The 22929-nt window shown below is 37.2% G+C and overlaps 1 protein-coding gene across 1 annotated transcript in view; it reads right to left on the bottom strand.

Moving 5' to 3' along the window:
* Window positions 1–22929, bottom strand: part of THSD7A (thrombospondin type 1 domain containing 7A) — a 484905-nt gene that overhangs the window by 107902 nt on the left and 354074 nt on the right. The gene's annotated exons all lie outside the window — the stretch shown is intronic.

Consider the following 22929-nt stretch of genomic DNA (forward strand, 5'->3'; position numbering starts at 1 on the left):
TTGGTGTTTTTCGAGTGAATGAAGTGAGACATACAAAAGGCCAATGAGAAAGAAAATTTTGTTGCTGTTAATAAATGCCAAAGAAACCTAGAATAATTACAAATAAGTGATCAAAATACAGTATGAAAAAAGTCAGAACTCTGTTGGATAGCTGGTAAGCGTAGGAGCTAATGAGGTCATTCAAACAGAGTAACACAAAATACAAACAAGCAAAATTAATTTGCCATTTTTCCATAGGCTATATCCATAATTCTGGATGAGTATATCAGAAATGTGTGCTTTAAGGCATTATGCATTCAGATGAGAAAAGGTGATAATCTTGCGTTTGTTCATTGTTATAAGCAGACAACTCAGCTTCGTCACTGATGGAGGGTTAGAAGGATCATTTTAATGGACAGTCATTTATTCATATATTTTAAAAACAAGACAAAAAAATCAGAAGTCAATTGGAAATGCTCTAACATATTAAATAGCTACTAGTTTGTAGGGCTTTAAATCATCAGGCAAAATCAAAAGTCAATTATAATGCACTTACATGTTAACAATCACTAGTTTGCAAGGATTTAAAGTATTAGACTTGCTCACTAGTAAGACTCACTAAAATGAAGCTGAGTCATCATTACATCATTCATTCTCCTTTAGTTACTCTGACCATCGAGATCTCTTTTGAGTTTGCCTTATATCCCATAAATGACATGACAGATTATAGGGTAGAGTACAAAAATCATTATAATACAAGGCATGTAGTATTTTATCATTTAAATAACAATGATGACTCTAGTGTTTACTAGATTTTTTTTGTTAGTGCAAAGAGTGACTTGCATATGTTTTATTTCCTTTGTTGTTATCTTTTATTGTTTCATCTACTTTTACCCACTTTTGTTTCCAATAGTCTGTAAAATGTAAGGCAAGTTTGGGGCTACAGTTTTGTTTTCTATAATAGTTACCTAATCATTTTTACTCAGAAAAATTTAATTCATTCTGTAGCATTTGAGGAAAGACTGCTACCTGTGTGTTATTACATTAATTTGGATGACATAAGTAATATATTTCTGTTGCACATAGCATAAATCTGAGTTCCCTCGTGGCTCAAGCAGTAAAGAATTTGCCTACAATGCAGGAGACCCAGGTTTGATCTCTGGGTCGGGAAGATCCCAGGGAGAAGGAAATGGCAACCCATTCCAGTACTCTTGCCTGGGAAATCCCATGGACAGAGGAGCCTGGTGGGCTACAGACTATGAGGTCGCAAAGAAGGACACGACTGAGTAACTGACACTTTGACTTCACTTTCTCTCATAGTTTAAGCCTAAGAGATATACAATTTTAACCTTTTTTGCTTTCTGAATTTTTTTTTTCAACTTGTGTCCCACATCTGATGTCAGCTCTTTTTCACTCATCATTTTTGGTTTAGTTACGTGTTAATATATTTTCCTGTAGTTGCATTCCTTCTAGAGTCTCCTTAACCCGCTGTGGAGCTCTGAAGATCCACTTTGGATCTGACCTCCAAGATTTCAGCGTTTAGTTTACTCCTCCCCTGCCCCCTGAGCTCTGTCACATGTGACCTTGCCTGTTTGTCCCCTAACGGCTCCTGATTGCCCATCTTGGTCTTGCATCCAAATACCAGTACTAAAAAGCCACAGTGGCTTTTTCCCCTTTCCTCCTACAGACCAATTTCACTGTTGCCTCGTTGCTCTTCACTTTTCAGGAATCTTTCAGATCCTCACACAGTAGACTGCTTCTCACCATGCAGGTTTCAGTTCAGTTGTCTCCCTGCGAGGGGAGCTTTGAAAGTGAAAGTCGCTTAGTTGTGTCCGACTCTTTGTGTTCCCATGGAATACAGTCCATGGAATTCTCCAGGCCAGAATACTGAAGTGGGTACCCTTTCCCTTCTCCAGGGGATCTTTCCAACCCAGGAATTGAAATGGGGTCTTCTGCACTGCAGGAGGATTCTTTACCAACTGAGCTATCAGAGACTGACCAGATACAATTTCATAGTAGCTTCATTTTATTTTCATTTTAGTGAGTCTTACTCACTAGTGAGCAAGTCTAATAATTTAAAGCCTCATTTTCTAGTTTCACTAGAAACTATTGTAATGAATTGTTTACATGTCTAGTATCTGATCCTGCTACTAGAGTATGAGTTTGATAAGGGCATGATTCTTATCTGCCTTGCTCATTATTTTATACTTAGAACCCAAAGAGCACCAGTCACCTAGTAGACATGAAATAATCTTCTGCTATGTAAACAGATAAATTAATTAACCTGAAGTTACTGTTCTAGGGAACAGAAGGCTGAACTAGACGCATATGAGTTTAAGCACAGTATTTCTTCAATGGCCATGTATTCCACTGCTTGAGGACTGTGCTAAGGTGTATGCAGAGGATGGCCAGTAGCACAATCCGGAGTTTGCCAGAAATGCAGTCTCTCAGTTACCACTCATAAATTGTGAATTTCATTTTCAAATGATTCCTGGGTGATCTGTATGCAGGTAAAGTTAGAAAAGGATTGCTTTAAGATTTTTCAGCCCCTATTCTCTTCTGGTTTGATTGGAACCAAACTGCCTTGTGAAAGAGAAGCATATAAAACAAATGCATCCAGATTTCATACCTAACATCATTCATTTCTCTGTCAGACACCCTTTTAAGCCTCTATATCTGGGTGAAAACAGTCATTCAATGAATAGTTACTGACTGCCCATCCTTGGTCAGGCACTGTGCCACGAATATTATACACATCATCCCAGCTAATTGTGACAACAATCTTTTTTTTTTTTAGGTATAATTGACATATAACGCTACATTAATTTTAGGTATATACAGTCACCACAATAAGTCCAATTAACATTTCCATATGATTACATATACATAAACATTATTTTAAGGAGATAAAAACTGTTTGCATGACACTATCAGAGAAAATATAGCAGTGAATCAAACATAAAGATATAAAATATCAGGTTAATTTATAATCTTTCCATAGAAATGGAAATTCCATTTTTCCATATCAACCCCCCTATTATTAGGACCCTTTCAACCACCATATGTCTCCATTATAGAACCATCTGAGACTCTGATTATCTGAATATGCATCCCCATAACTCCAGGCAGGCACATCTGATTATCATTACGGCGACTAGCATTGTTCTACGACTCATTCAGGCACAGAACACAACCTGTTTCTTTTTTGTTTTGTTTCGTTTTTCCTTTAATCTTTCTGAAGTTGAAGTGAAGTGCTACTCGCTCAGTTGTGTCCTGGCTCTTTGCAGTCCTGTGGACTGAAGCCTACCAGGCTCCTCTGTCCACAGGATTCTCCAGGCAAGAATACTGGAGTGGGTTGCCATTTCCCTCTCCAGGGGCTCTTCCCAACCCAGGGATCAAACCTGGGTCTCCGGCATTGCAGGCAGATTCTTTTGTCTGAGCCACCAGGGAAGCCTTTTCTGAGGTTAATTTCTTGTTATTCTGAATGTGATGCCAACATTTAGAATCCTCCTCATGCTTGCCTTCCTGTATTAAATATGCTATATTTTTTGGCATTTCCAACATGAAAAATTTGGAAGGACTGCGTTGCGTTTAGATAACATACTCATCCCCTCAGTCCACATCAAGCTTTGGACATTTTAACCAAATCTTAAAAATATGCATATTTTACATGAAATGTATAACACAGAAATAAAGGAATGAATCATTGTCTACGTATTACAATTTAGTCTTGCTCTGATGCCTTAACTGAAGCATATTTTGTTCAACCTTGTTTGTGAAACCCATAACAAGAAGTTGAGGAATAAGATGAAAATGCCTGAGTTTATTTTTATGAACTCAAAAATATATTTAAATATTTAAGTTGGTGATACCCATTTAACATTTTTCTTCACAAATATAATCCTAAGAATATTCTTAATAATTTGCCATTTCAATCCATTTAAACATGTATTTTTCATCTTTGAAGTAACTCCCAAATGTCCCCTTGTTTAATCTATTTTCATAGATACCACCAAAATCTAACTCTTCTAAAGTATCTCCTTTCATTCTGCTGTTTCTTAGTATATTATAAGAGAACTGAACATCTGCTTGAAGTAATTAAACTAAAAATTCATTAAGATTTCCAGAGAAATAAAACACGATGAGAACTGAGGTCAGAAGTTAAGACTTTTTCTTTGCTTGGAAAAAGTATATACTAAAAGTTTATTGTACTCATTGTGGTGAAGCGTAAATGTAATATAAAAGACAAACCTTGGTTTATGAAGGTTTTTATGGAGTCAAGGTTTTTCTAGTTTAGGAGCTGAGTCACTAAGAACACAACACTAATACATTAAATACATTTTGAATGTATATGATACATTAAAATATAATAAACTATATTTTATTGTAAAAATATATTTAGTCCTATTCCATAAATGTCACTTGCATCACCCTGATTATTTTTTAGTCATAGAAATATGGAGATTGTTATAGTTGATTTTTAACGGTCCCAGTAGTACTGTGTGCAATACACCTCCAGAAGGCATTGTAAAATCAGAATTCATCAGTGCAATGAAACTGAGATGCGGGTAAGCAGAATGGAGAAATCAAAGTAGAGGAAAACCAGATATACAGTCAATATATATATACTTTAAATCACACTAGTTAGAAAGTCTCTAATATTGTAACTTTGGGATCAGATTCCTCTTGCCAGACATATACAAACTCTAGAGCCACCGTAAGAATTATTATTGAGTTGTTGATGTCTAATGTATTCTTCAGAAATTGTCTTAAAAATTCATATGGACTTTTGAAAGTGAAAGCTATTATTTATATACTTACTTATATATTGACAATCAATATAAACGTAATAAAGAATTGAGATGGGAATTGAGATAGGAAAAGAATGGAGGATCCTATTTGCCTACATCTCCTAGAAAACATTTTAAAATAACCATCTTATCTGAACTTTAAAACAGCTGTAAGATATGTAGGTTCAGAATCACTCTCTACTTATTGAAGTAAAAGACCCATAACTTATGTAACTCTTTTTCATTCCCCTTCTTGAAGAGATGCTACACATCTCTTCTACTTCAAAGAGAAGTTTTTAAATCAGTTTTAATCTCTGCACTCCTTCTGTGATCACATTCAGTAGCAGGTCTGATTTATTTGATGTGCTCAGTATTGCCTGACCCCATGTTCTCTTCCAGATCACTGCCCACTTTGCTCTGGTCCCCCGCAGCATGGCATTCCCTCCGCAGCCCATCACCCAGCCTGACCCCAAGGGGGTATTTCTAAAATGCAAATATGAGCATCACAGTCTTCCCAATACCTATCAGCTGAAGGCCAAATTCTCACTAGGGCAGAAAACAAAACATCCTCCTTCCTCATCACTGCCTCGTGGTTTCCCTGAAGTCCCGCCACGAGAGCCATTTGCTTTTCCAGGAACCGACACGCTGCTTTCTTGCTCCTCTGTCATTTCGTGTACATGGTTCTCCACGCCTCACTGCCCCACGTCTTGCTAAGTCGTCCTTTAGGACTGGATTTCCTTCCTCTACGAACCTCCTCTGACTTTCTTCAACTGTCCAGGTGGAGTTACGCGCTATCCTCTCTGTTCGCAGTTTTGTAAACATAACATTGTTGAAAACTGTTTACAATTATCTGTTTACTCACCTTTCCCCCATTAGCCTATGAGAACCTTCTGACCAGAGATCTCTTCTTATTCAACATCTTTATATCTGGATCCCTTCTTTCAGTTATTGTTAAGACTTAAAAGAGTTTTGCAGTAAATATTTGTTGGATAAGGAAAAAAATGAATTGGAAAGCCCAGAACATTTGTTGTTTTCCTGAAAAAGCCACTGGTATTATACATTTCCAATTGTCAGATTACTATTAATAGAATGTAACTAAGACAGCCTTAACATTACCCTCAGCTTGACTAAATTTTAGACAGATTTCTTCCTGACTCTGGGCCCTTGACCTCCCTTCTCTTAGATAATTTATTTTGGAAAAATTTTAATTGTAAATTTCCTTTCTGCCTCTTTGAAATCAGTGTAAATCTTCTCCTAGCCTCTTGTCAGTGTTTTACAACCCAGCAAATGTCTTTCTCAAGAGTTGGGAACCATCTCTGTCATGGAAACATCAAAGATAGTGTCCTGATTTCCCAGTCTCTGTAGGTTGGTTTCTTCATTGGGTACCAAGTAGCAAACACAGACGATCTAATCACACAAACACAAAAACATCTGCAGACTCAGGAGTAACTCTATGTGCTCAAAACATCCCGTTGATCAGTCTCCTCTAACATGCTCCAGTGTTTTCCCACTGGCTCACCCCAGTGCTTAGAAATGCCTTGTGTTTCTGCATAGCTGATTTTAGCTTCTCTCCAGTGTAACAGTCTAGAATAAGGACTGACTTACCGTGAAAATTTGGTGCAGTTTTTATTTTTACCAATTTATATGTAATTCATAAGAATGTTATCTTTAGCTTCACCTACTCTTACTATATATATATTACCTACTGACTTTTAAATATCTTTAAACAAATTAGGGTCTTCATACTATACATTTTTTTCAGGATTTTCCTTCATTTTCATCATCTTTTTTAAACTCCTTCCATCCTTAATAAGCTTATCTTTTATGTCCACACTCTGTTCTTTTCATTGCCACCGTTGTTTTGTTATCTTCAGCCTGTTTTCACATACCAGGCAAAACTGAAACAAGTGACCCTGAGATAAAAAACGTCTTCCTTCCCTGACAGCAGCCATATTGCAAATCTAGGCTCTGACGTGGTGAGTAATACAGGCTTTAACCAGAAAACTACTGGGACTTATCAATGAATTCAGTAAAGTTGTAGGATACAAAATCAACACACAGAAATTTGTTGCATTTCTATACACTATCAACAAAAGATCAGAAAGCCAAATTAAAGGAACTAATCCTATTTACCTCTGTATCAAAAGTAATAAACTTACCTAAGGAGACAAAAACTTGTATCCTAAAAACTACAAGATGCTGATGAAAGAAATCATCAAATAGATGACACAAACAGGTGGAAAGATATATCATGTTCTCAGATAGAAAGAACCAATGCTGTTAAAATACTACCCTAGGAAATCTACAGATTCAATGCAATTCCAATCAAATTACCAACAACATTTTTAATAGAACTAGAACAAACTTTTTTTTTTAACTTTGTATGGGGATGTAAAACTCCCAGAATAGACAAGACAATCTTGAGAGAAAAAAACAAAGATGGAAGAACTGGCTGTCTGACTTCAGATGATATTACAACATTACAGTTATCAAAATAGTATGGTAATGGCACAAAAAGAGAAATACAATAGAATAGGTTAGAAAGCCCAGAAATAAACCCATGCACCTATGGTCAACTAATCTAAGACAAAGGAAACAAGAATATACAACGGGGAAAAAGCAGTCTCTTCAATAATTTGTGCTGGAAAAACGGTACAGCTACAGGCAAAATAATGAAATTAGAACAGTAACATCATATACAAAAATAAACACAATGGATTAAAGACCTAAATGTAAGACCTGATACTACAACACTCTTAGAGAAAAACATAGAACACTCTTTGACACAAACTGCAGCAATATCTTTTTGGATCCAATTCATAGATGAAAAACAAAAATAAATAAACTGCATCTCATTAAACTCAAAAGCTTTTGTACAGCAAAGGAAACCGTAGCAAAACAAGGATAGCCCATAGAATGGGAGAAAGTAGTTGCAAAGGAAGCCACTGACAACAGATTAATCTTCAAATTATACAAAGAGCCCATGAAACTCAATATATTAAAAAAAACAATTAAAAAATGGGTGGAAGATCTAAATAAACATTTCTCCAAAGAAGATGTACAGATGGCCAAAAAGCACCAGATGCTCAACATCACTTATTAGAGAAACGCAAATCAAAAAACCAGGTCACACTGATTGGAACGGTCATTGTCAAAAAGTCCACAAACAATAAATGCTAGAGAAGGTGTGGAGAGAAGGGAGCCCTCCTACACCATTGGATGGAATGTAAATTGGTACAACCACTATGGAGAATAGTGTGGGGGTTCCTTAAAAACTTAAAATAGAATTACCATATGCCCAACGATCCTACTTCTTCCTTGGCATATACCTGGAGAAAATAATAATTTGAAAAGATACATGCAACTCAATGTTCACTGCAGTACTGTTTACAATAGTCAAGACATGAAAGAAACTGTAATGTCCATCAACAAAGGAATGGATAAAGAAAATGCTGTACATATATATATATATATATAGTGGAATATTATTCAGCTGTCAAAAGAATGAAATACTGCCATTTACAGCAACATGGATGGGCCTAGAGATTATCATACTAATTGAAGTCAGACACAGAGAGACAAATGTCATATATTATCATTTATATGTGGAATCTAAAAAAGTGATACAAATAAACTTTTTTACAAAATAGACTCACAGACTTTAAAAACAAAGTAACAATTGCCAATAGGGAAAGGTGGAGGGAAGGAAAAATTAGGAGTTTGGTATTAACATACACATACCACTATACATAAAACAGATAATCAACAGAGACCTACTGTATAACATAGGAAATTTATCAATATTCTACAGTAACCTACACAAGAAAAGGACTGATATATGTATGTGCTATGCTATGCTTAGTAGCTCAGTCATGTCTGACTCTTTGCAATCCCATGGACTGTAGCCTGCCAGGCTACTCTGTTCATAGGGGTTCTCCAGGCAAGAATACTAGAGTGGGTTGTCATGCTCTCCTCCAGGGGATCTTCCTAACCTAGGGTTCGAACCCGTATCTCCCACATTGCAGGCGGAATCTTTATCACCTGAGCTATCAGGGAAGTCCAAGAATACTGGAATGGGTACCCTATTATCCTCCTGGGGATCTTCCCGACCCAGGAATCAAACCAGGGGTTCCTTCTTTACAGGTGGATTCTTTACCAGCTGAGCTACCAGGGAAGTCTGGAGATATATATATGTATGTATGTATGTATATATATGCATATGTGTGTGTGTGTAGAATTGAATCACTTTGCTATACATTTGAAACTAACACATTGTAAATCAACTATAAAATAAAATAAAAAGTAATACAAGCTTTAATTTCATTTTTGAGAAGAAACCTAACAAGGTGTAGTAAGTAGACTGGTTTGTTATAAATAAATGATAAAAATTTAGTACTAAATATAACCATAACTTTGCATTTCTTGCTTCATTGACCTTAGCGCACTTGTAGTGCAAATTGCCCATTTAGTGAATAGGGTGTTAGGCAAACAACTCTTTGTTACTACATCAATGACATCCTTTTCTAACAACTCTAGTTAAGGATTTCACTTGGGGTTAGGCAGAAAAATAAGTAAACAGCAAAGATGGTTATCAGGTCCATGACTTCTGCCTCTGTTGAATGTCAACTACCATGTTGAATTTTTTAACTCATATTCTCTATATGTAAAATATGCTACTGGTAAAACTGAAGGTACATGTGTTTTGCAATAAAGGTGTGAAATGTATTTCTTAACTGAAATTAATACTTTATTTTATGCTCTTTCCAGTTATACTTTTGTTTATCTGTCTGAACAAAACTGTGCTTTGCTCATTTTTAGTAACTAGAAGGTGAACTGACTCATGTTTATAAAAGCACTATAGAAATTCTCTGAAGCCTTTGTGGCTCAGATAATAAAGGATCTGCCTGCAATGTAAAAGACTTGGGTTTGAGCTCTGGGTCAGGAAGATCGCCTGAAGAAGGGAATGGCTATCCACTCCAGTAATCTTGCCTGAAGAATTCCATGGACAGAGGAGCCTAGTGGGCTACAGTCCATGGGGTTGCAAAGAGTCGGACACGACTGAGCAACTGACATTTCACTCCATGGAAACTCTAGACAAATCAAATAATGATTTTACCTCTGGCATTATTCAAGGTTAAAGAAAGCTTAATTCATTCTTAGTTCCTCAGTTCGTTTTAACTTCATATTTTCATTCTTGATTGACTCTTTCTTGTGACTTCAGTCTCCTTGTTTCTGAGTTTGAAATTATTTATAATGTTAACATCATCTCTTCCAAATTTACATTTTTAGTTAACTAGAAGTGAAATAGCCCTGGTGCAAATACTGCCTCTATCACTTAACTACTATGTGTTCTTGGGAAAGTTATTTAATTGCTGTGAGATTCAGTTTCCTAATCTGCAAAATGGAAGTTAAATATTTATGATGGTGGTGGTTTAGTCATTAAGTTGTATCCGACTCTTGTGACCCCACTGCCTGCGGCCTGCCAGGCTTCTCTGTCCATGGGATTTTCCAGGCACAAATAGTGGAGCCGGTTGCCATTTCCTTCTCCAAATCCTCCCAACCCAGGGGTTGAACCCGGGTCTCTTGGATTGCAGGCAGCTTCTTTACTGACTGAGCCACCAGGAAAGGCCAAAATATTTATGGTACTGGTGTGCATATTAAATGAGAAACTTGTTTATGGTGCTGGTGTGCATATTAAATGAGAAAAATGTTTTAATTGTGCCTAGCTCAATGTCTGGTGCACCGATGAAAAAAGCTACATATTATAGCAATATCATGCCTATTTTATCTCCTTCTGTCTGTGGAGGAGTTGAACATCCCTCCCTGCACCCTTGTAGAAATGGATCTACTCCATTCAAAACACCATGTTTTTCAATGCACTTGCATTAACATGCTTAATCATCTCCCCCCTAATTCTGGTTATAAGTGGGCTTGCAGAAAGGTATTAGCAAATATCATTGCACTAGACTCACATCATAAACTTCACCATTCAGTAATTTTGTATTTTTCTTTTTGTTAAAGTGCTAAGGTTGTGGGAAAATACAGAAACCTTTGGAAAAGCCAATTTATGTAATTATGACCATTAGATATTAAATCTCATATTCTGAAAATTATCTAGAGCTGTATTATAAATGTATTCTGGGCCTCAATCAAAAATTTAAAAATCTAAGGCTATATTAGATAATATTTAGATCATAGTGATAAGCAGAAGTACCAAGACCTGTGGCATCCTATAATCTTCCTTCAGTCCCTTCCCTATGCAGCTTCTAAAAACTGTACATTAAATAGCTGCAAACAACTACTTTTAGTCATTAAGCCTCACAGGCATCTTCTAGACAAGGGAAGAGAAAGCTTCTTTGGAGATGCAGTGATACAGTTACACTGAACTGTTTTACAGTACTAAATGAGAGAAATTATGTTACTAAATAAAAGCAATTATACCTTAGGGTCATTTTGAAGCATTATCAATACCACCAACAGAACAGTCCTATTTATTATCACCTATTGGTTTAATTAACTTTAAAAGCTTATGTGAATACACAGTTTCATATCAAGCATTTCCATAGAATCCCATGTACTTGGAAATGAAATACAACTCCTGTGTTGATCATTTCAGACTCATCCTCTGTCCCACTAAGGCATCTGACAGGCTGTATCCCAGTTAGTCCCTCTTACAACTCTGCAAGGCTCTTTGAGGATGAGGGCGCTGGGAGTGGCTTTCCCTTTTGTTTTGCTCTTTTCAAACTTCTGTTTTTCCTTTTTTCAGGTCTTGGTTACCTCTCATTCTTTCTCTGAGAGAGTTTCACATTTCCGATCTTTCCTGCAAATTATCCACCAGTCAGCCAGCCACATTGCTGTGATTGTATTACACCCTCTAATGATTCCCTGTAGTTTTCCAGATCAAGCGTGCGTTCCTGTCTGTTGTGTTTTAAGACATTCCACCATCTGTCACCATTTGACATACCTTGTCCAACAAATCCATTTCCAATGCTCTGGGTATGCTTTCAACAAGATTAGGCTCAGGAGACCACACTGCTTGGAAAAAGATGACTCCAAGCCTTTATCAACTCTTTGGATGTGCTGTGCTCCGATGCTTCAGTCATGTGTGACTTTTTGTGACCCCATGGACTGTAGCCTACCAGGCTCCTCTGTCCATGGGATTTTCCTGGCAAGATCACTGGAGCAGGATGCATGCCCTTCTCCAGTGGAGCTTCCTGACCCAGGGATCAAACCTGCATCTCCTGTACTGCAGGTGGATTCTCTGCCTGCTGAGCCCTCAGGGAAGCCATTTAGGACTACATTAAAAAACAATGGCAATTTGTAAATTTTCTTGTTTTACCATCTTCAAGCATTCTTACATTTTGGGATCTCTTTTATATTCACAAAAATATAAAGTATAGTTACTCTACAAGTAGCTATTAGAAGATCACAACGCACAAACAAGTCTATGGAGTAATGGAAAAATTACAGAAAAATATTACGCAGACCTATATCTGACTTTGAAATCTTGCCAGGATTAAGGAGACCAAATGATTTAGAGATACTATATTTATCACATAAAATGTTCATCAATAAAAATGAAAAGATAATCCATAGAATGGGAGAAAATATTTGCAAATGAAGTGACTGACAAGGGATTAGTCTCCAAATATACAAACAGCTCACACAGCTCAATATCAAAAAGCAAATAACCCAATTCAAAAAAAGTGGAAGAACTAGACATTTTTCCATAGAAGGTAAACAGATGGCCCACAAACATATGAAAAGATGCTTAACATTACTAATCGTTCAGTTCAGTTCAGTTCAGTCGCTCAGTCGTGTCCGACTCTTTGCGACCCCGTGAATTGCAGCACGCCAGGTCTCCCTGTCCATCACCAACTCCCAGAGCCTACACAAACTCATGTCCATCGAGTTGGTGATGCCATCCAGCCATCCCATCCTCTGTCATCCCCTTCTCCTTCTGCCCCCAATCCCTCCCAGCATCAGAGTCTTTTCCAAGGAGTCAACTCTTCACATGAGGTGGCCAAAGTACTGGAGTTTCAGCTTTAGCATCAGTCCTTCCAAAGAACACCCAGGACTGATCTCCTTTAGAATGGACTGGTTGGATCTCCTTGCAGTCCAAGGGACTCTCAAGAGTCTTCTCCAACACCACAGTTCAAAAGCATCAATTCTTCGGAGCTCAGCTTTCTTCACTAGAGAAATGCTAATCAAAACTACAATGAGGTATCACCTCACACCCATCAGAATGGCGACTATTAAAAAAAATCTACAAACAATAAATGCTGTAGAGGGTGTGGAGAAAAGAGAGCCTTCTTGCACTACTGATGGGAATGTAAACTGATACAGCCACTATGGAGAACAGTACGGAGGTTTCTTAAAAAAACAAACAAACAAACAAACAAAAAACTACAAATAGAACTACCATGATGTGAAGTGTTAGTCACTCAATCCTGTCTGACTCTGTAACCTTATGGACTGTAACCCACCAGGCTTCTCTGTCCATGGAATTCTCCAGGCAAGAATATTGGAGTGGGTTGTCATTCCCTTCTCCAGGGGATCTTCCCAACCCAGGGACTGAACCCGGGTCTCCCACATTGTGGGCAGATTATTGTCTGAACCAACAGGGAAGTCCTTTGAACTACTATATGACCCAGGAATCCCATTACTGGGCACATACTCAGAGAAAATAATTCCAAAAGACACATGTAACCCAGTCTTCACTGCAGCACTATTTACAAAAGTTAGTACATGGAAGCAACCTAAATGTCAATCAACAGATGAATGGATAAAGAGTATGAGGTATATGTATATATAATGGAATATTGCTCACCCATGAAAAGGAACAAACCCGTACCATTTGCAGAGATGTGGATGGAGCTAGAGACTGTCATACAAAGTGAAGTAAGTCAGAAACAGAAAATAAATATTGCACATTAACACATATACGTGGAATCTAGAAAAATGGTAGAGATGATCTTATTTGCAAAGCAGAAGTGGAAATGTAGAGAATAAATGCATGGACACCAAGGGGGGATGGGTGAAAGTGAAAGTCACTCATTCACGTCTGACACTTTGCGACCCCCTGGACTATTTCCCCAAGAACTAATTCCCCATGGACTGGAATTCTCCAGTTCAGAATACTAGAGTGGGTAGCCTTTCCCTTCTCCAGGGGGTCTTCCCAACGCATGGATCGAACCCAGGTCTCCCACACTGCAGGCACATTCTTTACCAGCTGAGCCACCAGGGAAGCTCAAGAATACTGGAGTGGTTAGCCTATCCCCTCTCCAGCAGATCTCGCTGACCCAGGAGTCAAATGGGGTCTCCTGCATTGCAGACAGATTCATAATCAATTGAGCTATCTGGGGGGATGTGTGGGTGGGTGGGATGAATTGGGAAATTGAGACTGACATATATACAGTATTGATACTATGTATAAAATAGACAACTAATGAGAATCTACTGTATAGCACAGGGAACTCAGTGCTCTGTGGCAACCTAAAAGAGAAGGAAATCCAAAAAAGAGAGCATATATGCATACATGTTATTTATACACTTCGCTGTACAGAAGAAACTAACACAACACTGTAAAATAACTATACTTCAATAAAAATTAATGAAAGTAATCTCTAATAAAAATAAATACGAAATAAATATAGTGTGAAATTTGGCTCACTGATAGAATTGATCAGTGATCAGAGACCACACAGTTTTCAAAGGGAGACATTCTGAAATTTGAACACAGTTTTGAGGGAATGAAAGCTAAGTGACTGGAAATCAGGAAGAAAGAACAGTAAAATATAGGAGACTGTTCTATACAGAAGGCTCTGAAGCAGAAATTAACTCAAATAATTAACCATCACCATTAAATTTTTCCAAGATCTTCCATTTTGCACACTAGAAATGTAGAAATAGAGTTTGAACCATGAAAACTCTGTGGGCTCAGAGTTACAGCTAAGTCACAGTCTGTCTCTTTAACATGGATAACTCTAGTGGAGTATCTGCTAGTAAATCACAGAAAAGAATCCTAGGGAAAATAAAGCTTCACTGATGGAAGAAATTGCTTTTGAACTGCGGTACTGGAGAAGACTCCTGAGAGTGTCTTGGACTGCAAGGAGATCCAACCACTCAAAACTAAAGGAAATCGGTCCTGAATATTCACTGGAAGGACTGATGCTGAAGCTGAAACTCCAATACTTTGGCCCCCTGATGCAAAGAACTGACTTATTTGAAAAGACCCCAATGCTGGGAAAGATTGAAGGTGGGGGGAGAAGGGGACAACAGAGGATGAGATGGTTGGATGGCATCTTTGATGCGATGGGCATGAGTTTGAGTAGGCTCTGGGAGTTGGTGACGGACCAGGAAGCCTGGCATGCTGCAGTTCATCGGGTCGCAGAGTTGGACATGACTAAGCAACTGAAGGCTATGGTTTTTCCAGTGGTCATGTATGTATGTGAGAGTTGGACTGTGAAGAAAGCTGAGCACCGAAGCATTGATGCTTTTGAACTTTGGTGTTGGAGAAGACTCTTGAGAGTCCCTTGGACTGCAAGGAGATCCAACCAGTCCATTCTAAAGATCAGTCCTGGGTGTTCATTGGAAGGACTGATGCTAAAGCTGAAACTCTGGTAATTTGGCCACCTCATGCGAAGAGTTGACTCCTTGGAAAAGACTCTGATGCTGGGAGGGATTGGGGGCAGGAGGAGAAGGAGACGACAGAGGATGAGATGGCTGGATGGCATCACTGACTTGATGGACGTGAGTCTGAGTGAACTCCAGGAGTTGGTGATGGACAGGGAGGCCTGGCATGCTGCAATTCATGGGGTCGCAAAGAGTCGGACACGACTGAGCGACTGAACTGAACTGAACTGAAAGTGACTGAACTGAACTGAACTGATGGGAGAAATGTGATCCTATTAATTGATCCAAAAGCTGTTCACTTCCACACTGAAAATCACAGATTGTTGCAAACTACCAGCCCATTTCCTCAAGAGTAAACATTCATAAAATGTTGCTCAGGACCATCTCAGACCTAAAAACAATCATGAGTTTGTAACAATAATAATAATAATGAAAAAGCATAGCTACAGTTCGTAGAAAAAGAGTTCAACAACTGAAACAGAAAGCCTCTGTTAAGATCAAACAAAGCCAAGCCATGATTAATGAGTATTTGTAGGAAGTAAACCTGAGAGTGCTATAAAAAATTAATATCTGTACTAATAAAACAAGAGTTGGTTGGTTAAAGATGAGCCGGAATGGAACTCAGGAACCAGTCAACACAAGTCAAAATTAAAGGCCAACGAGAACAAGAATCAGAGCAAAGATAGAAAAATTACTCTAGTTCACAGTTTTCTGAACCTGGGGGAAGGTGGGGAGTGGCAACGGTTCTAAATATTCTCGTCTTCAGGTCCCATTACACAACTACTCAGTTGGATCTACACAACAAGATCTCAGAAGCATTTATTTAAGAAGATCCCTGACACTACCATCACATCATAACATTATCTTTTTTTTTTTTTTTTGGTGGGGAGAACATTTAGGTTCTACTCTCTTAGCAGTTTTCACATATACGACATAGTGTTGTTATTTATAACCATAACATTGTGCCTTAGATCCCCAGAACTCATGCATCTTCTAACTTGAAGTTTATACTTTTTGTCTAATGTCTCCTCATTACTGCTTACCCAAGCCCTTGGAAATTACAGCTTTTTCAGATTCTACATATAAGTGAGATCATATTGTACATGTCTTTCTCTGACATTTCACTTAGCATGATGCTAACATCAAGATGGTAGTATATAAGTGTATCAAATAAACATCTTATACATCTCAAAGCTATATAATGTTATATGTCAATTACATTTCAATACATTTTTTGGGGAAAATCCCTAAGTGATTCTGGTACATCAGTGTTCAGGAGCTATTCTGTTTACTTATTTCTGAGGAAGGACAGATAGAAGGAAGAATGGTCTAATAGTTCAAACCAAATTCTCATAGTCATATTTGGGACTAACATTTATGTGTACTTATTTAATTAAAAGTCAATAACACTGGCCCATTGCATCACCTTAATTTCTCTTAAATAACTTTTGTTGTTGTTCATCTCAAGCCCCGAGCTAAAGAGATAATTTAGGTATTTTAAGCAGACATAAGTAAATCAGAGTGGGCTCTTTTTTTTTTTTTTTTACTTCATCTTCTATAAACAGACTAAGTAATGAAGTTCTATAGTAGTGGTTTCCTAATAAAGACATTTGGGGGTAATATCATTTTGTTTATAAGATACTTTGATGAGTGTAGGTGGGCTATTTAATCATAAATCAATAAAATACAATTGCTGCTCTGAAGGAACACATACACACATTTATACCAACATATATGTAATATAATTTGATCCGAAATGTAAAAGCAAGCATTGGTATACATTAGTGGAAACTCTGCTCTTATAGGAAAGAGTAAATGTTTTCTAAAATTGAAACATAACTAGATTAGGCTAAAGATATTACACAATTTTATCAGGTAAATATGATGCTAATATTCAGTTGGTGTGTGCTGGCTTGTACACAAAAAAAGCACACTGCTTTCTAAAAACAGACTGACAGATTAAGGCATCTTTTCAAATTGGTCTGGGTTTGTGTCTTGGTCAATGAATACTTTGTTAAGTATTACAAAGAAAAGGCTTGAGTATAAGCAATAATTTATTTACAAGTTCTGTTCTTTTAATTCCTAGTGTTTCCATTATAGTTTTAAAAGAAAAAAGTAAAGAAACAAAAAAAATTATGCATTTGAGATCAAGAGCCTTAAAGTTCTCCCCAGTCTAAATCTAAATCTATCTATCACTGCAATTCAAGGTAAGATAATCTCTCGTGTTTCTTTTCTGTTTAGAAATCTATAATAGCTTTGCACTGATTATTACATTCTAAATTAAGGGAGATGAAATAACATTTCTGAGTACCTTGTAAATGTCTAGCAAATGATCATCATGACAATAGGTAAATATTTTGTTAGTCACATTTTACAATACTTGAAAAAGAGAAAGGTTTTTTTTTTTTTCTTTTTTTTCTTTCAACTCTGCCCCAATTCATCAGCTATTTAAAGCAGAGGCAGGATTTCAAGCCCACATTCCTGGACTCCAACGCTCATATTTTCTCCATCATAACATGACAAATTCCAGGCATAAGTATCTTACAGACACGATTAAAAACTGGTAAAAGAAATGGGTTTATATTTTACCTAAATCTATATACTAATGCATTTTTCAAAATATATTTTCTTTTTCTTTCAGAGTATAATCTACCCTTATATTAGACCAATTCCATGTAGCATATTACAATCTGAAAACAGTATAACTTTGAGAAATGAAACCACAGTAAAGTCACAACTTTTAACAAATGGAGGCTTAATTTCTTTGGAGGTTTATTTTTCTATGCAGCGTAACTGTTTCTGACATTTCAGTTATGCTTTTATAAGCAACTTGACCTTTGATACATCTCTTTTTACAAGCTTGGAGCCTGATAATTTGTCAAAAACAAAACATTCAGGAGGAGAGTTAAAAAAAGCAAAAGAATAAAAATAATTGGCTTACAAAGCAATGCTTTTTCAGATAAAATTTTATCTGATTTATAATCTCACCTTTTGATTTATTTTTAACACCCTGCATGCATATGCTATTTTACATTGTACTTTCATAATCTGAGGTTCAGAACACATGCAGTAACCAGGGAACAAAGCTTTAAGGAGCATTGGCCCTAATGCTTAATGAGGATAAATGTTAAAAATAATAATTGGGTAAGCAAATAAAGAAAGAAGAGACATAAACAACAGTTTATGTCTAACTCTTTTACTAAAAATCAGCCTAAATACTAAGGAAACCATGATTACACTCACTTACAAACTGACAGCACTTTTATCCCCCAGTTCTATAAGTAGCTGCTAGAGTATCAATGAAGATAAAAAAAAAAAAACAACAGTGTGAATACTTTCTATTGTAAAACTATATCTTTTAGCATTGTATGCCAAGATAATGCTCTCCAGAAGCCATTAAAAAAATCAAAACCACTATTGAACTAGAGAAATCTTAAAAAGTACTCAGCTTATGTGTACATCCAAAAGATGGACTAGAGGCTGCCTATGTGATCAAACAAGGAGAGAAGATGCAGGCAGAATGAGTTCCATAGCTAATGTGCTAAGACTTTTGAAGTCTTTACCCCGAGGGCATGAATAATAAGCTACTCCGCTTGGGTTTGGATGGACTTACAAAGCCTTGGGGGAATGCATGAGATGAAATACACAGACTCAAAATAACAGGGGATTTGGAGAGTTGAGATTTTTAGGCAAGTTACTGGCAAGTCAATGCCTAGAATAACAATAAAGACCTACAGAGGAAACTTGTCAGTAATATTCTAAGATCATAAATTTTTCAAGTGATAAATTCTATAGTCAGAAGTATAAACAAATGCTATAATCATATGAGAACACTACACTTTTCTTTCTACTCAAAAGGACATGAACATAAAATCACATTCTGGAAATGATAACTGCTGACCTTTGAACATTGCTATGTGTTAGGCAAGTGTGTTACAGGTTTTAGCTAATTGCAATTCTCTAACAATCCAACAAAGTGCATATGATTACTATATCTGTATTACAGAAAAGGAAACTAAGGTGTGGAAGTTGAATAATATGTGATTGATATCTTGTAATTCTCCAATTAAAGACTGTTGTTTACGTAGAAAAGTGTGGAAAGAAAAGATATGGAAGTGATTCGCTTTAAAGACGGGGGGCCATAGAAAAGGAAAGACTTGCCCAGGGTCACACCACATTGTTGATGATATAGCTGGATTTCTACTATTCATTCAGTGAGCATATGAAGTTAAGGGTTCAGGGAAGAAATATCTGTTATTTTCTTATGTACGAGGCCATTACAGAGATGATAGATATCCCTTCACCACACTGTGCTCAATTATCTGATGCACCAAGAAACACAAATTCCACTTCTTCCAAGTCCAAGATAATTGTGCTATGTAAACTGCTTAAAATAATCTTGAGAAGCAGAAAATACTATCTTGCTTTTGCAAATGAGGAAACTCTGAATCAAATACAGAAACAGTAAATCTCACTGGAGCACACATGGGGTTAAAAACACAGAATTTTCTTGAAACAAAACAAAAGAAATAGTGAAGAAATTCAGCCAATGAAGAGTAGAACCAAAGTCAACAACTTTGGAGTAGGAAAGACAAGAAAAAGTTATGGGTTTGATAAGAGCAACTGAATCTATGTAAATAAAGGAAGTGTGAAGTTAAGTAACTGTGAGACTTCATTACAGAAGACCACACAGATGCCATGAATCCAGAAATTAAACTAATCAACATAAATCAATAAGGTAATTTTAATAGACATATATCTGATGAGATAAGCAAGATGTTCTGGTATACCTTCCAGTAAATGGTATTGATAGAAATTCACCCCATTCCATTTCTTCAGGACACATTAGAAATGAAGTAGCTCTTGAGAAAGCAATTCAAACAAAGCCAATCCCCAATCCAGCACTGCTTCAAAGAGAGCATGGAAGTCTCTGATTACCCAGTTGGTAAACACATTTTGCAGTATAGTCCACTGCATTTCATCAGCTGTTCTAGTTCTTCTCTCTAAAATGTCTTAGAAACAAATGATCACTAACCGCAAACATCCATTTCCAATATTTGATGTGAGAGAGTAATTCCTTTTGCCTTTTCAACTTAAAGTAGGAATGATTTAAGTATTTCAAAAGAACTCAGCTACAACCTAAATGGGCTTTTCTGGTGGCTCAGACTGTAAAGAATCCACCTGCAATGCAGGAGACTCAGATTCAATCCCTGGGTCAGGAAGATCCCCTGGAGAAGAGAATGGCAATCTACTTCAGTATTCTTGTCTGGAGAATCCCAAGGACAGAGGAACCTGGACAGCTACAGTCCATTGGGTCGCAAAGAGTTGGACATGACTGAAGGGACTTAGCACAGCTATAATCTATGCTTCCAAGAATATTACACTGTAAAGGAATTACTTCTATTTGATGAAATTGACATGTTAAGATTTATAAATTCAGGATGCAAAACATGTTAACTTTGATACATATATAATATGACTGTCACTGAAGTAATATTATCACATTATATAATTATAGCATAGTATTATTCACTATATTCATCATACTGTACTTGGATCTCCACAGCTTATTTACCATGGTAAGAGTAACAAGTCTGTACTCTTAAATGCAATCAAACTTATCCTTACTCATTCTTTGGTAACCACCATTCTACTCTGTTTTTATTTTTACAGTTTATTTTTATTTTTTTAGATTTTTCATATAAGTGACACCACACAGTACTTTCTCTCTGTCTGATTAATCCTACCAGCACAATATGCTCAAGGTCCAAAGCAAATGGCAGACTATTTCCCTTTTCATGACAGAATAACATTCAGTTATATACAGTCATGTCCGGATGTGAGAGCTGGACCATAAAGAAGGCTGAACACTGAAGAATTGATGCTTTTGACCTGTGGTATTGGAGAAGACTCTTGAGAGTCCCTTGGACTGCAAGGAGATCCAACCAGTCAATCCTAAGGGAAATCAACCCTGAATATTCATTGGAAGGACTGATGCTGAAACTGAAGCTCTAATACTTTGGCCACCTGATGCGAAGAGCCAACTCACTGGGAAAGACCCTGATGCTGGGAAAGACTGAGGGCAGGAGGAGAAGGAGGTGACAGAGGATGAGATGGTTGGATGTCATCATCGACTCAATGGACATGAATGTGAGGAAACTCTGGGAGAGAATGAAGGACAGGAAGCCTGGTATGCTGCAGTCCAAGGGGTCACAAAGAGTCAGACATGACTGAGCGACTGAACAACTACACACACACACACACACACACACACACACACACACACACCCCACATCCTTTTTTATCCATGCATCTGTGGGACTCTTTTTTGAATTCAAATGATCAAAGCAGAAGACTTTGAAGATAAAGGCAAATCAGTTTTATAGTACAGTTGGGAATAAAAGAGGTGCCACAGACAGAAACATTAAATTTTATTAAAAGCAGAAAATATATTTAAGGTAAAAAATATTTAAATACACTGGAGAATTTATATAATAAAAAGATTTAGGTGAACTCAGGGAGAGACTCCTTTCCATTAGAATGAAAAAGAAATGCATATAACATTGGCATGTTTGTTTGGTGAATAGGGTCACGGGAAATTGTAGTTGGTTAAAACTGACGGAGGAGTCAGTATAATGAGGAAATGAAGCAAGCTAGCTGAATGGCATTTGTGCAGTTATTGCAGTACTGGGCCGTGCATTGCAGGTTGAGATTTATGTATCTGTGGTGTTCAGTGCTTATTTTCTTGTCCTTTTGGTAGTGACTTGGCATGGTAAGCATTTGGAATTAAGGGATGGAGGCGCTAAGAGTGCTTTAAAAATAGCACCTGTTTTGAAAAGTACTTTTGAAGCAAATTATATAAAACTCTATGAGAACCACACAGGGATAAAGAGATCCTACAGCAACAACAGTGTTCCTGAAGCAAGACTAAAGCAGAGTTACCAGCATGTACAGGCAATCTCACTGAGGGACACTGCAAAAAATACATGTGTTTTGATGTTTTCATTTTTAAGTTTCTCTGTTAATTTAATATTTTCATAGCAAAGAGAATGCACTTTACTACTAAGCATGAGGATGCTCCTTGATTTATATGGTTATTATTATATTTGGTTCATTTGTATCCTGATCATTTTATTACTCATTCAGTCACCTTGTAGGTTCCAGCTTCCACGCCTACTCTTCTCCACTCAGCAGCCAGTTTAAAATGCTAATTCTGATCACATCATTCCTCTCCTGAAATCTTCCGAGAGCTTCCCATTAATGTGGAGTGGCTTCCCAAGTCCTAAAGGGCTCTCTATGGTGTGGTTCTTGTCACATCAATCTTTGGCTGCTTTCATATTCTGTTCCAGCCCCACCGGCCCATGTGACACTCCTGGAACACTTGAGACGTGCTGTCTGGACTCTTCCTTCTGGCTGTAGTATTTCTCTGATATTCACTTCATTGCTCCCTCATGTCCAATACTTGCTTACCCAGCACCCTTACTTCTTGCCAGCTCCAATCCTAAATCTTGACAATTTATAAATC

Source organism: Ovis aries, chromosome 4 (assembly GCF_016772045.2).
Source record: "Ovis aries strain OAR_USU_Benz2616 breed Rambouillet chromosome 4, ARS-UI_Ramb_v3.0, whole genome shotgun sequence".
NCBI lineage: Eukaryota > Metazoa > Chordata > Mammalia > Artiodactyla > Bovidae > Ovis > Ovis aries.